This window comes from Leptodactylus fuscus, chromosome 9 (genome assembly GCF_031893055.1).
Source record: "Leptodactylus fuscus isolate aLepFus1 chromosome 9, aLepFus1.hap2, whole genome shotgun sequence".
Classification (NCBI taxonomy): Eukaryota; Metazoa; Chordata; class Amphibia; order Anura; family Leptodactylidae; genus Leptodactylus; species Leptodactylus fuscus.
In genome coordinates, this window is record NC_134273.1 from 88,735,957 (window position 1) to 88,751,984 (window position 16,028).

The following is a 16,028-nucleotide window of genomic DNA, read 5'->3' on the forward strand; positions in this document are numbered from 1 at the left end:
TCTCAGTGATGTCACTGCTCTCTAGTATATGGATAGGCTGTATTCTCAGTGATGTCACCGCTGCTCTCTAGTATACGGATAGGCTGTATTCTCAGTGATGTCACCGCTGCTCTCTAGTATACGGATAGGCTGTATTCTCAGTGATGTCACCGCTCTCTAGTATATGGATAGGCTGTATTCTCAGTGATGTCACCGCTCTCTAGTATACGGATAGGCTGTATTCTCAGTGATGTCACCGCTCTCTAGTATACGGATAGGCTGTATTCTCAGTGATGTCACCGCTGCTCTCTAGTATACGGATAGGCTGTATTCTCAGTGATGTCACCGCTCTCTAGTATACGGATAGCCTGTATTCTCAGTGATGTCACCGCTCTCTAGTATACGGATAGGCTGTATTCTCAGTGATGTCACCGCTCTCTAGTATACGGATACGCTGTATTCTCAGTGATGTCACCGCTCTCTAGTATACGGATAGGCTGTATTCTCAGTGATGTCACCGCTCTCTAGTATACGGATAGGCTGTATTCTCAGTGATGTCACCGCTCTCTAGTATATGGATAGGCTGTATTCTCAGTGATGTCACCGCTCTCTAGTATACGGATAGGCTGTATTCTCAGTGATGTCACCGCTGCTCTCTAGTATACGGATAGGCTGTATTCTCAGTGATGTCACCGCTCTCTAGTATACGGATAGGCTGTATTCTCAGTGATGTCACCGCTGCTCTCTAGTATACGGATAGGCTGTATTCTCAGTGATGTCACCGCTCTCTAGTATACGGATAGGCTGTATTCTCAGTGATGTCACCGCTCTCTAGTATACGGATAGGCTGTATTCTCAGTGATGTCACCGCTCTCTAGTATACGGATACGCTGTATTCTCAGTGATGTCACCGCTCTCTAGTATACGGATAGGCTGTATTCTCAGTGATGTCACCGCTCTCTAGTATACGGATAGGCTGTATTCTCAGTGATGTCACCGCTCTCTAGTATACGGATAGACTGTATTCTCAGTGATGTCACCGCTCTCTAGTATATGGATAGGCTGTATTCTCAGTGATGTCACCGCTCTCTAGTATATGGATAGGCTGTATTCTCAGTGATGTCACCGCTCTCTAGTATATGGATAGGCTGTATTCTCAGTGATGTCACCGCTCTCTAGTATATGGATAGGCTGTATTCTCAGTGATGTCACTGCTCTCTAGTATACGGATAGGCTGTATTCTCAGTGATGTCACCGCTCTCTAGTATACGGATAGGCTGTATTCTCAGTGATGTCACCGCTCTCTAGTATATGGATAGGCTGTATTCTCAGTGATGTCACTGCTCTCTAGTATACGGATAGGCTGTATTCTCAGTGATGTCACCGCTCTCTAGTATATGGATAGGCTGTATTCTCAGTGATGTCACCGCTCTCTAGTATACGGATAGGCTGTATTCTCAGTGATGTCACCGCTCTCTAGTATACGGATAGGCTGTATTCTCAGTGATGTCACTGCTCTCTAGTATACGGATAGGCTGTATTCTCAGTGATGTCACCGCTCTCTAGTATACGGATAGGCTGTATTCTCAGTGATGTCACCGCTCTCTAGTATATGGATAGGCTGTATTCTCAGTGATGTCACTGCTCTCTAGTATACGGATAGGCTGTATTCTCAGTGATGTCACCGCTCTCTAGTATATGGATAGGCTGTATTCTCAGTGATGTCACCGCTCTCTAGTATACGGATAGGCTGTATTCTCAGTGATGTCACCGCTCTCTAGTATATGGATAGGCTGTATTCTCAGTGATGTCACTGCTCTCTAGTATACGGATAGGCTGTATTCTCAGTGATGTCACCGCTCTCTAGTATACGGATAGGCTGTATTCTCAGTGATGTCACTGCTCTCTAGTATACGGATAGGCTGTATTCTCAGTGATGTCACCGCTCTCTAGTATATGGATAGGCTGTATTCTCAGTGATGTCACTGCTCTCTAGTATACGGATAGGCTGTATTCTCAGTGATGTCACCGCTGATCTCTAGTATACGGATAGGCTGTATTCTCAGTGATGTCACCGCTCTCTAGTATATGGATAGGCTGTATTCTCAGTGATGGCACCGCTCTCTAGTATACGGATAGGCTGTATTCTCAGTGATGTCACTGCTCTCTAGTATACGGATAGGCTGTATTCTCAGTGATGTCACCGCTCTCTAGTATATGGATAGGCTGTATTCTCAGTGATGTCACCGCTCTCTAGTATATGGATAGGCTGTATTCTCAGTGATGTCACCGCTCTCTAGTATACGGATAGGCTGTATTCTCAGTGATGTCACCGCTCTCTAGTATACGGATAGGCTGTATTCTCAGTGATGTCACCGCTCTCTAGTATACGGATAGGCTGTATTCTCAGTGATGTCACCGCTTATCTCTAGTATACGGATAGGCTGTATTCTCAGTGATGTCACTGCTCTCTAGTATACGGATAAGCTGTATTCTCAGTGATGTCACCGCTGATCTCTAGTATATGGATAGGCTGTATTCTCAGTGATGTCACTGCTCTCTAGTATACGGATAAGCTGTATTCTCAGTGATGTCACCGCTGATCTCTAGTATACGGATAGGCTGTATTCTCAGTGATGTCACTGCTCTCTAGTATACGGATAAGCTGTATTCTCAGTGATGTCACCGCTGATCTCTAGTATATGGATAGGCTGTATTCTCAGTGATGTCACTGCTCTCTAGTATACGGATAGGCTGTATTCTCAGTGATGTCACTGCTCTCTAGTATACGGATAGGCTGTATTCTCAGTGATGTCACCGCTCTCTAGTATACGGATAGGCTGTATTCTCAGTGATGTCACCGCTCTCTAGTATATGGATAGGCTGTATACTCAGTGATGTCACTGCTCTCTAGTATATGGATAGGCTGTATTCTCAGTGATGTCACCGCTCTCTAGTATACGGATAGGCTGTATTCTCAGTGATGTCACCGCTGATCTCTAGTATACGGATAGGCTGTATTCTCAGTGATGTCACCGCTCTCTAGTATACGGATAGGCTGTATTCTCAGTGATGTCACCGCTCTCTAGTATACGGATAGGCTGTATTCTCAGTGATGTCACCGCTCTCTAGTATACGGATAGGCTGTATTCTCAGTGATGTCACCGCTCTCTAGTATATGGATAGGCTGTATTCTCAGTGATGTCACCGCTCTCTAGTATACGGATAGGCTGTATTCTCAGTGATGTCACCGCTCTCTAGTATACGGATAGGCTGTATTCTCAGTGATGTCACCGCTCTCTAGTATACGGATAGGCTGTATTCTCAGTGATGTCACCGCTCTCTAGTATACGGATAGGCTGTATTCTCAGTGATGTCACCGCTCTCTAGTATACAGATAGGCTGTATTCTCAGTGATGTCACCGCTCTCTAGTATATGGATAGGCTGTATTCTCAGTGATGTCACCGCTCTCTAGTATACGGATAGGCTGTATTCTCAGTGATGTCACCGCTCTCTAGTATACGGATAGGCTGTATTCTCAGTGATGTCACTGCTCTCTAGTATACGGATAAGCTGTATTCTCAGTGATGTCACCGCTGATCTCTAGTATATGGATAGGCTGTATTCTCAGTGATGTCACTGCTCTCTAGTATATGGATAGGCTGTATTCTCAGTGATGTCACCGCTTATCTCTAGTATACGGATAGGCTCTATTCTCAGTGATGTCACCGCTCTCTAGTATATGGATAGGCTGTATTCTCAGTGATGTCACTGCTCTCTAGTATACGGATAGGCTGTATTCTCAGTGATGTCACCGCTTATCTCTAGTATATACCTAGTCTCTATTCTCAGGAGATAACCACTATAGTGAGCAGAGACTTTCTAGTAATCTTATTACTGGGGATGATGGATAAGCGGCGGCGGACGCGGCTGGAGGACGGCGCGCTCTCTCTGTCTTCCCTCCGTGTTCTCCATTACCAGCTCGCCGCACAGAATTTCCTCCCTGGATCTTCGTGTCCCACTTTCTCAGACTTTGATAAATGAGGTTGAAGGAAGAACATGAGGAGCTGTAATGGAGAGCGATTTTACTGGCGCGCGGCAGCCCCCCCTATAGACATTTATATATAGAGATATCATATAGGGACTCTGACTGCAAGTACATGTAGGAGGAGCCACGTACAGAGCAGACCCATCACATATATATATATATATATATATATATATATATATATATATATATGTATATATAGCACAGTCACTCCTGTATGATCGGATCTATAAAGTCATTCTATCTGTCATCACTAGAGGGAGCTGAGGAGTTCACTGCACACTGCCTGAGCTTCCCCTAGTGGTGGCAGTGAGTAGCACTATGTGATCACATGACTGTCTATGCAGAGGATTTGGCGCTCTGTATCAGATACAGGGAATAATGAAGGAATATAAAGACAAGAATCAATATCAAATGTTACATCCAACTGGGCTGAGACTTTGGTGGACGTTCACTTTAATATTCATAGGAAAGTTGTGTGATTGTAACATGTAATGTCTGCCATGCAGTATGTCACTCAGCTTTCCATGAAACAGACACTATGAAGAAGCAGCTGACGGTAGAATTGATACTGGGGGATGTTCAATTACTGCCCCTTGTTGCGGTATTTACTCTGCTGTTGCCCCCTCCCCATCCTCGGTCAGACCGGCCCTCGCTGTCCCTGCCGGCTGATGCTGACACTTTATTACAGCCAAGGAAGCCAATAAATAATAAAGTGAAATTCCCAGAAGGTAAGAATAACATTTATACCGTATACTAATAGTAAATCTGCTTCACTGAGCAATAACTGACGGCAAAATGACGGCATAAAAATGTCAGATCTGGAAACTTACCGAAAACGGCTTCTTATTGTCAGAGATAAAGGACGGAATTTATAGAAATGTCTATAAAAGTGCAAGTAATATACCGTATACACCGTGTGCACCATGCAAATCACTACAGGACCGAAATCTGCTGACAGTGTACTAACGAGGTATAATACCGCCATCATGTCATATGGAGAACAATGTAACACTGCATCACAATCCATATACATCCAGGAGACAAGAATAGTCATCTAGATGTCAGTATTATAGTAGTTATATTCTTGTACATAGGAGGTAGTATTATAGTAGTTATATTCTTGTACATAGGAGTAGTATTATAGTAGTTATATTCTTGTACATAGGAGCAGTATTATAGTAGTTATATTCTTGTACATAGGAGCAGTATTATAGTAGTTATATTCTTGTACATAGGAGGTAGTATTATAGTAGTTATATTCTTGTACATAGGAGCAGTATTATAGTAGTTATATCCTTGTACATAGGGGGCAGTATTATAGTAGTTATATTCTTGTACATAGGAGCAGTATTATAGTAGTTATATCCTTGTACATAGGAGGTAGTATTATAGTAGTTATATCCCTGTACATAGGAGCAGTATTATAGTAGTTATATTCTTGTACATAGGAGTAGTATTATAGTAGTTATATCCCTGTACATAGGAGCAGTATTATAGTAGTTATATTCTTGTACATAGGAGTAGTATTATAGTAGTTATATTCTTGTACATAGGAGCAGTATTATAGTAGTTATATTCTTGTACATAGGAGTATTATAGTAGTTATATTCTTGTACATAGGAGTAGTATTATAGTAGTTATATTCTTGTACATAGGAGTAGTATTATAGTAGTTATATTCTTGTACATAGGAGTAGTATTATAGTAGTTATATTCTTGTATATAGGAGTAGTATTATAGTAGTTATATTCTTGTACATAGGAGGTAGTATTATAGTAGTTTTATTCTTGTACAAAGGAGCAGTATTATAGTAGTTATATTCTTGTACATAGGAGCAGTATTATAGTAGTTATATTCTTGTACATAGGAGCAGTATTATAGTAGTTATATTCTTGTACATAGGAGCAGTATTATAGTAGTTATATTCTTGTACATAGCAGCAGTATTATAGTAGTCATATTCTTGTACATAGGAGAAGTATTATAGTAGTTATATTCTTGTACATAGGAGAAGTATTATAGTAGTTATATTCTTGTACATAGGAGTAGTATTATAGCAGTTATATTCTTGTACATAGGAGCAGTATTATAGTAGTTATATTCTTGTACATAGGAGCAGTATTATAGTAGTTATATTCTTGTACATAGGAGTAGTATTATAGTAGTTATATTCTTGTACATAGGAGCAGTATTATAGTAGTTATATTCTTGTACATAGGAGAAGTATTATAGTAGTTATATTCTTGTACATAGGAGCAGTATTATAGTAGTTATATTCTTGTACATAGGAGGTAGTATTATAGTAGTTATATTCTTGTACATAGGAGTAGTATTATAGTAGTTATATTCTTGTACATAGGAGCAGTATTATAGTAGTTATATTCTTGTACATAGGAGAAGTATTATAGTAGTTATATTCTTGTACATAGGAGCAGTATTATAGTAGTTATATTCTTGTACATAGGAGAAGTATTATAGTAGTTATATTCTTGTACATAGGAGAAGTATTATAGTAGTTATATTCTTGTACATAGGAGTAGTATTATAGTAGTTATATTCTTGTACATAGGAGCAGTATTATAGTAGTTATATTCTTGTACATAGGAGGTAGTATTATAGTAGTTATATTCTTGTACATAGGAGTAGTATTATAGTAGTTATATTCTTGTACATAGGAGGTAGTATTATAGTAGTTATATTCTTGTACATAGGAGTAGTATTATAGTAGTTATATTCTTGTACATAGGAGCAGTATTATAGTAGTTATATTCTTGTACATAGGGGGCAGTATTATAGAAGTTATATTCATGTACATAGCAGCAATATTATAGTAGTTATATTCTTGTACATAGGAGTAGTATTATAGTAGTTATATTCTTGTACATAGGAGCAGTATTATAGTAGTTATATTCTTGTACATAGGAGGTAGTATTATAGTAGTTATATTCTTGTACATAGGAGGTAGTATTATAGTAGTTATATTCTTGTATATAGGAGCAGTATTATAGTAGTTATATTCTTGTACATAGGAGCAGTATTATAGTAGTTATATTCTTGTACATAGGAGGTAGTATTATAGTAGTTATATTCTTGTACATAGGAGTGGTATTATAGTAGTTATATTCTTGTACATAGGAGCGGTATTATAGTAGTTATATTCTTGTACATAGGAGGTAGTATTATAGTAGTTATATTCTTGTACATAGGAGTGGTATTATAGTAGTTATATTCTTGTACATAGGAGCGGTATTATAGTAGTTATATTCTTGTACATAGGAGTAGTATTATAGTAGTTATATTCTTGTACATAGGAGTAGTATTATAGTAGTTATATTCTTGTACATAGGAGGTAGTATTATAGTAGTTATATTCTTGTACATAGGAGTGGTATTATAGTAGTTATATTCTTGTACATAGGAGCGGTATTATAGTAGTTATATTCTTGTACATAGGAGTTGTATTATAGTAGTTATATTCTTGTACATAGGAGTAGTATTATAGTAGTTATATTCTTGTACATAGGAGTAGTATTATAGTAGTTATATTCTTGTACATAGGAGTGGTATTATAGTAGTTATATTCTTGTACATAGGAGCGGTATTATAGTAGTTATATTCTTGTACATAGGAGCGGTATTATAGTAGTTATATTCTTGTACATAGGAGTAGTATTATAGTAGTTATATTCTTGTACATAGGAGAAGTATTATAGTAGTTATATTCTTGTACATAGGAGAAGTATTATAGTAGTTATATTCTTGTACATAGGAGTAGTATTATAGTAGTTATATTCTTGTACATAGGAGGTAGTATTATAGTAGTTATATTCTTGTACATAGGAGGTAGTATTATAGTAGTTATATTCTTGTACATAGGAGCAGTATTATAGTAGTTATATTCTTGTACATAGGAGTAGTATTATAGTAGTTATATTCTTGTACATAGGAGGTAGTATTATAGTAGTTATATTCTTGTACATAGGAGCAGTATTATAGTAGTTATATTCTTGTACATAGGAGCAGTATTATAGTAGTTATATTCTTGTACATAGGAGTAGTATTATAGTAGTTATATTCTTGTACATAGGAGTAGTATTATAGTAGTTATATTCTTGTACATAGGAGGTAGTATTATAGTAGTTATATTCTTGTACATAGGAGCAGTATTATAGTAGTTATATTCTTGTACATAGGAGTAGTATTATAGTAGTTATATTCTTGTACATAGGAGGTAGTATTATAGTAGTTATATTCTTGTACATAGGAGCAGTATTATAGTAGTTATATTCTTGTACATAGGAGCAGTATTATAGTAGTTATATTCTTGTACATAGGAGTAGTATTATAGTAGTTATATTCTTGTACATAGGAGCAGTATTATAGTAGTTATATTCTTGTACATAGGAGTAGTATTATAGTAGTTATATTCTTGTACATAGGAGTAGTATTATAGTAGTTATATTCTCGTACATAGGAGGTAGTATTATAGTAGTTATATTCTCGTACATAGGAGTAGTATTATAGTAGTTATATTCTTGTACATAGGAGGTAGTATTATAGTAGTTATATTCTTGTACATAGGAGTAGTATTATAGTAGTTATATTCTTGTACATAGGAGCAGTATTATAGTAGTTATATTCTTGTACATAGGAGTAGTATTATAGTAGTTATATTCTTGTACATAGGAGCAGTATTATAGTAGTTATATTCTTGTACATAGGAGTAGTATTATAGTAGTTATATTCTTGTACATAGGAGGTAGTATTATAGTAGTTATATTCTTGTACATAGGAGCAGTATTATAGTAGATATATTCTTGTACATAGGAGGTAGTATTATAGTAGTTATATTCTTGTACATAGGATGTAGTATTATAGTAGTTATATTCTTGTACATAGGAGTAGTATTATAGTAGTTATATTCTTGTACATAGGAGCAGTATTATAGTAGTTATATTCTTGTACATAGGAGTAGTATTATAGTAGTTATATTCTTGTATATAGGAGTAGTATTATAGTAGTTATATTCTTGTATATAGGAGTAGTATTATAGTAGTTATATTCTTGTATATAGGAGTAGTATTATAGTAGTTATATTCTTGTACATAGGGGGCAGTATTATAGTAGTTATCTTCTTGTACATAGGAGTAGTATTATAGTAGTTATATTCTGGTACATAGGAGTAGTATTATAGTAGTTATATTCTTGTATATAGGAGCAGTATTATAGTAGTTATATTCTTGTACATAGGGGGCAGTATTATAGTAGTTATATTCTTGTATATAGGAGCAGTATTATAGTAGTTATATTCTTGTACATAGGGGTAGTATTATAGTAGTTATATTCTTGTACATAGGAGTAGTATTATAGTAGTTATATTCTTGTACATAGGAGCAGTATTATAGTAGTTATATTCTTGTACATAGGAGTAGTATTATAGTAGTTATATTCTTGTACATAGGAGTAGTATTATAGTAGTTATATTCTTGTATATAGGAGTAGTATTATAGTAGTTATATTCTTGTACATAGGAGCAGTATTATAGTAGTTATATTCTTGTACATAGGAGGTAGTATTATAGTAGTTATATTCTTGTACATAGGAGTAGTATTATAGTAGTTATATTCTTGTACATAGGAGGTAGTATTATAGTAGTTATATTCTTGTACATAGGAGTAGTATTATAGTAGTTATATTCTTGTACATAGGAGCAGTATTATAGTAGTTATATTCTTGTACATAGGGGTAGTATTATAGTAGTTATATTCTTGTACATAGGAGGTAGTATTATAGTAGTTATATTCTTGTACATAGGAGTAGTATTATAGTAGTTATATTCTTGTACATAGGAGTAGTATTATAGTAGTTATATTCTTGTATATAGGAGTAGTATTATAGTAGTTATATTCTTGTATATAGGAGTAGTATTATAGTAGTTATATTCTTGTATATAGGAGTAGTATTATAGTAGTTATATTCTTGTACATAGGGGGCAGTATTATAGTAGTTATCTTCTTGTACATAGGAGTAGTATTATAGTAGTTATATTCTGGTACATAGGAGTAGTATTATAGTAGTTATATTCTTGTATATAGGAGCAGTATTATAGTAGTTATATTCTTGTACATAGGGGGCAGTATTATAGTAGTTATATTCTTGTATATAGGAGCAGTATTATAGTAGTTATATTCTTGTACATAGGAGGTAGTATTATAGTAGTTATATTCTTGTACATAGGAGTAGTATTATAGTAGTTATATTCTTGTACATAGGAGTAGTATTATAGTAGTTATATTCTTGTACATAGGAGCAGTATTATAGTAGTTATATTCCTGTACATAGGAGTGGTATTATAGTAGTTATATTCTTGTACATAGCAGCGGTATTATAGTAGTTATATTCTTGTACATAGGAGGCAGTATTATAGTAGTTATATTCTTGTACATAGGAGTAGTATTATAGTAGTTATATTCTTGTACATAGGAGCAGTATTATAGTAGTTATATTCCTGTACATAGCAGCGGTATTATAGTAGTTATATTCTTGTATATAGGAGGTAGTATTATAGTAGTTATATTCTTGTACATAGGAGCAGTATTATAGTAGTTATATTCTTGTACATAGGAGGTAGTATTATAGTAGTTATATTCTTGTACATAGGAGTAGTATTATAGTAGTTATATTCTTGTACATAGGAGTAGTATTATAGTAGTTATATTCTTGTATATAGGAGGTAGTATTATAGTAGTTATATTCTTGTACATAGGAGCAGTATTATAGTAGTTATATTCTTGTACATAGGAGCAGTATTATAGTAGTTATATTCTTGTACATAGGAGTGGTATTATAGTAGTTATATTCTTGTACATAGGAGTAGTATTATAGTAGTTATATTCTTGTACATAGGAGCAGTATTATAGTAGTTATATTCTTGTACATAGGAGTAGTATTATAGTAGTTATATTCTTGTACATAGCAGCGGTATTATAGTAGTTATATTCTTGTACTCTATAGAATGAGGGAGACAGATGGCTGATAACAGCGAGCATTCTCTCTTATCCTGCCTTGTGTCTCTGTGTGCTCTGGTATGACATATGGTTACATATATATTATATAAGCCCCTCGCATTAGATTGCTGTGTATCTAGATTGTAGCGGTCTTCTTATCTTCGCTGTGATGTAGTGGCGGTTCTGTCACCTCATATATATGGTAATCGTCTTCAGGCAGGTGGATTATGGGCTGGTTTTATTTGCGGATGGTAAGTATTCATGGCGCGGCCTCTGTGATGTCTGGGATTACAGCAATAACAACATACGCTGGCACCACAAGACGCAGACATGGAAGTCATCTGTAGGACAAAAAGAAACAACTGGGGGAGATCTTGTAGAACTGGTGCTGTGGAGGATTGGGGGGGGGGGGGGGGTGATCTTGGTAACTACAGCATTATTTCTACAGATCTGGATGATCACTGTCGGTACCATAAGGGGGCACTGTGTACCGTCCCACCTTAAATGTGTAGATTTTGTTCTTTTTCCTCCCCTCTGGTTTCTGTAACCTTCATTGCTTAGTGGGTGGAGTCTCCTTCTAGTGATGTCAGCGTTAGGCTATGTGCTCTGAGCCAATCAGATGTCTCTCTCCTGCTACTTGCAGCCTGTTAGGCCCTAGATACAGAAGCTGCAGCTTCATCCCCCTCCTCTCCTCTTCCCTGCCTTCTTCAGATTGTTTTATTTTAGATGGGATTTTGGTAAACTAGAGGGTCCCTGAGAGTCTGGAGACAGAAAGATGGGGCTATATGATGAGTGGTTGGTGAACACTGTCCTCATACGTTCTCCGCTGGAGTCCATTATAACCAGTAGTCTCCATTCCTTTCTATGGGTGCTGTGAATGCAGCTCATTTAGGGAAGGGGGAGGTAGTTTCCAAACAGGAGTGCCCCTTTAAGAGGTAATAGACTCTGCAGCCTCTATGGTGATGGGTTGGGGCCGGTGCAGGCAGAGCTTTGTTCCTCCTGTGTCAGCGGGGAGTTGGGCCTAGTCCTGGCCTCATGTCATATTCATGAGGATCTGCCCGCTGACATGTCTGAGCCAGCTGTACGGCCCGACAACACAGACACAACTTTACATCTGAATAAATCTGCGCACAACATGACGCGCGACTGCGCACAAGGACAATGCTACATGACGGGGGTGAATGGAGGGGCGGCCATGTAAACAGTCCGTCTACAACACCCCCAAAGGAAAACAGTTCCAAATACTTTGCTTGTAAATTCCTGTCGTGTCTTATACTCTAGTCACATCCAAAGCTGCATTCGCCATTCTGCGTGTTCCTCTTGGAAACAGACGGTCATTGTAATAGTTTAGTGCTGATACTTAATGTAGATTGTATATAATGGTAATTATGGTAATATCGGCGGAATCAGATGGCGAAGGCTGGCAATAAATCCTGCGGCTCTCGTATTATACCAGGCTGCAGCCCCCACATCATTGGCACCGGCAGAGGCAACACTGGGGCATTTCTGGCCTAGTTCGCAAGCGCCAACCAGTGGGAGCGGATTATAGCAGGCGGCGCGCAGCCAGGCGGAGGACGCCGAATGTTTCTTTTATGACTTCGAGCAAAAAGCAACAATTTAAACTGATGGTTATTAGATAGAAACATTCCAGGACGCCGTAATCGCCGCGCTCGCTAATGAAGAGACGCTTTTACGGGACAGATTGATTAGTCTCCGTGTATGTGGAGACCAGCGCAGGTCGCCTCCCTCACACTGAGGCCTCACTACATTGTATCTAGAGGATACCTCATAGATTGTCAGCTCTTGTGTCCAGACATGATTGATTGTATGTCAATTATTTATTACATTGTACGGTCTGATATTGTCTGTTCATGTAGCCTGTGATCTGGAGAGTGCGACGGAGTATGTTGGCGCTATATATAATATTATTGTTCATTGCAGTGACATATTACACAGCCCTGGAGGATCTCCCATCAGACGCTGCACCAGAAGAGCTTACAATCTACAGGCTGAGATCTGATCCTCCCATCAGGCCCTGCACCAGAAGAGCTTACAATCTACAGGCTGAGATCTGATCCTCCCATCAGGCCCTGCACCAGAAGAGCTTACACTCTACAGGCTGAGATCTGTTCCTCCCATCAGGCCCTGCACCAGAAGAGCTTACACTCTACAGGCTGAGATCAGATCCTCCCATCAGGCCCTGCACCAGAAGAGCTTACAATCTACAGGCTGAGATCAGATCCTCCCATCAGGCCCTGCACCAGAAGAGCTTACACTCTACAGGCTGAGATCTGTTTCTCCCATCAGGCCCTGCACCAGAAGAGCTTACAATCTACAGGCTGAGATCTGATCCTCCCATCAGGCCCTGCACCGGAAGAGCTTACAATCTACAGGCTGAGATCAGATCCTCCCATCAGGCCCTGCACCAGAAGAGCTTACACTCTACAGGCTGAGATCTGTTCCTCCCATCAGGCCCTGCACCAGAAGAGCTTACAATCTACAGGCTGAGATCAGATCCTCCCATCAGGCCCTGCACCAGAAGAGCTTACACTCTACAGGCTGAGATCTGATCCTCCCATCAGGCCCTGCACCAGAAGAGCTTACAATCTACAGGCTGAGATCAGATCCTCCCATCAGGCACTGCACCAGAAGAGCTTACACTCTACAGGCTGAGATCAGATCCTCCCATCAGGCCCTGCACCAGAAGAGCTTACAATCTACAGGCTGAGATCAGATACTCCCATCAGGCCCTGCACCAGAAGAGCTTACAATCTACAGGCTGAGATCTGTTCCCCCCATCAGGCCCTGCACCAGAAGAGCTTACACTCTACAGGCTGAGATCAGATCCTCCCATCAGGCCCTGCAGCAGAAGAGCTTACAATCTACAGGCTGAGATCTGATCCTCCCATCAGGCCCTGCACCAGAAGAGCTTACACTCTACAGGCTGAGATCTGATCCTCCCATCAGGCCCTGCACCAGAAGAGCTTACAATCTACAGGCTGAGATCAGATCCTCCCATCAGGCACTGCACCAGAAGAGCTTACACTCTACAGGCTGAGATCTGTTCCTCCCATCAGGCCCTGCACCAGAAGAGCTTACACTCTACAGGCTGAGATCTGATCCTCCCATCAGGCCCTGCACCAGAAGAGCTTACAATCTACAGGCTGAGATCTGTTCCTCCCATCAGGCACTGCACCAGAAGAGCTTACAATCTACAGGCTGAGATCAGATCCTCCCATCAGGCCCTGCACCAGAAGAGCTTACAATCTACAGGCTGAGATCTGTTCCTCCCATCAGGCCCTGCACCAGAAGAGCTTACAATCTACAGGCTGAGATCAGATCCCCCCATCAGGCCCTGCACCAGAAGAGCTTACACTCTACAGGCTGAGATCTGTTCCTCCCATCAGGCCCTGCACCAGAAGAGCTTACAATCTACAGGCTGAGATCTGATCCTCCCATCAGGCACTGCACCAGAAGAGCTTACAATCTACAGGCTGAGATCAGATCCTCCCATCAGGCCCTGCACCAGAAGAGCTTACAATCTACAGGCTGAGATCAGATCCTCCCATCAGGCCCTGCACCAGAAGAGCTTACAATCTACAGGCTGAGATCTGTTCCTCCCATCAGACACTGCACCAGAAGAGCTTACACTCTACAGGCTGAGATCTGACCCTCCCATCAGACGCTGCAGCAGAAGAGCTTACAATCTACAGGCTGAGATCAGATCCTCCCATCAGGCCCTGCACCAGAAGAGCTTACAATCTACAGGCTGAGATCAGATCCTCCCATCAGGCACTGCACCAGAAGAGCTTACAATCTACAGGCTGAGATCTGTTCCTCCCATCAGGCCCTGCACCAGAAGAGCTTACAATCTACAGGCTGAGATCTGTTCCTCCCATCAGGCCCTGCACCAGAAGAGCTTACAATCTACAGGCTGAGATCTGTTCCTCCCATCAGGCCCTGCACCAGAAGAGCTTACAATCTACAGGCTGAGATCAGATCCTCCCATCAGGCCCTGCACCAGAAGAGCTTACAATCTACAGGCTGAGATCAGATCCCCCCATCAGACCCTGCACCAGAAGAGCTTACACTCTATAGGCTGAGATATGATCCTCCCATCAGGCTCTGCACCAGAAGAGCTTACAATCTACAGGCTGAGATCTGTTCCTCCCATCAGGCCCTGCACCAGAAGAGCTTACAATCTACAGGCTGAGATCAGATCCCCCCATCAGACGCTGCACCAGAAGAGCTTACACTCTACAGGCTGAGATCTGTTCCTCCCATCAGGCCCTGCACCAGAAGAGCTTACAATCTACAGGCTGAGATCTGACCCCCCCATCAGACCCTGCAGCAGAAGAGCTTACAATTTACAGGCTGAGATCTGATCCTCCCATCAGACCCTGCAGCAGAAGAGCTTACAATTTACAGGCTGAGATCTGATCCTCCCATCAGACGCTGCACCAGAAGAGCTTACACTCTACAGGCTGAGATCAGATCCTCCCATCAGGCCCTGCACCAGAAGAGCTTACACTCTACAGGCTGAGATCTGTTCCTCCCATCAGGCCCTGCACCAGAAGAGCTTACAATCTACAGGCTGAGATCAGATCCCCCCATCAGGCCCTGCACCAGAAGAGCTTACAATCTACAGGCTGAGATCTGTTCCTCCCATCAGGCACTGCACCAGAAGAGCTTACAATCTACAGGCTGAGATCAGATCCTCCCATCAGGCCCTGCACCAGAAGAGCTTACAATCTACAGGCTGAGATCAGATCCTCCCATCAGGCCCTGCACCAGAAGAGCTTACAATCTACAGGCTGAGATCAGATCCTCCCATCAGGCCCTGCACCAGAAGAGCTTACACTCTACAGGCTGAGATCTGTTCCTCCCATCAGGCACTGCACCAGAAGAGCTTACAATCTACAGGCTGAGATCAGATCCTCCCATCAGGCCCTGCACCAGAAGAGCTTACAATCTACAGGCTGAGATCAGATCCT

General features: G+C 40.2%; 1 protein-coding gene and 1 long non-coding RNA gene across 2 annotated transcripts in view; both read right to left on the bottom strand.

Annotated features, from left to right (window-relative positions):
* The window catches only part of LRRN1 (leucine rich repeat neuronal 1), a 317,960-nt gene that overhangs the window by 22,933 nt on the left and 278,999 nt on the right, over nt 1-16,028 (bottom strand). The window lies entirely within an intron of this gene.
* On the bottom strand, nt 2,406-3,707 carry LOC142218142 (uncharacterized). The gene is made up of 3 exons (XR_012717443.1): nt 3,532-3,707; nt 2,623-2,717; nt 2,406-2,539 (listed from the first exon to the last, which is right to left on the bottom strand). It is a non-coding gene; the product is annotated as an uncharacterized LOC142218142 (long non-coding RNA).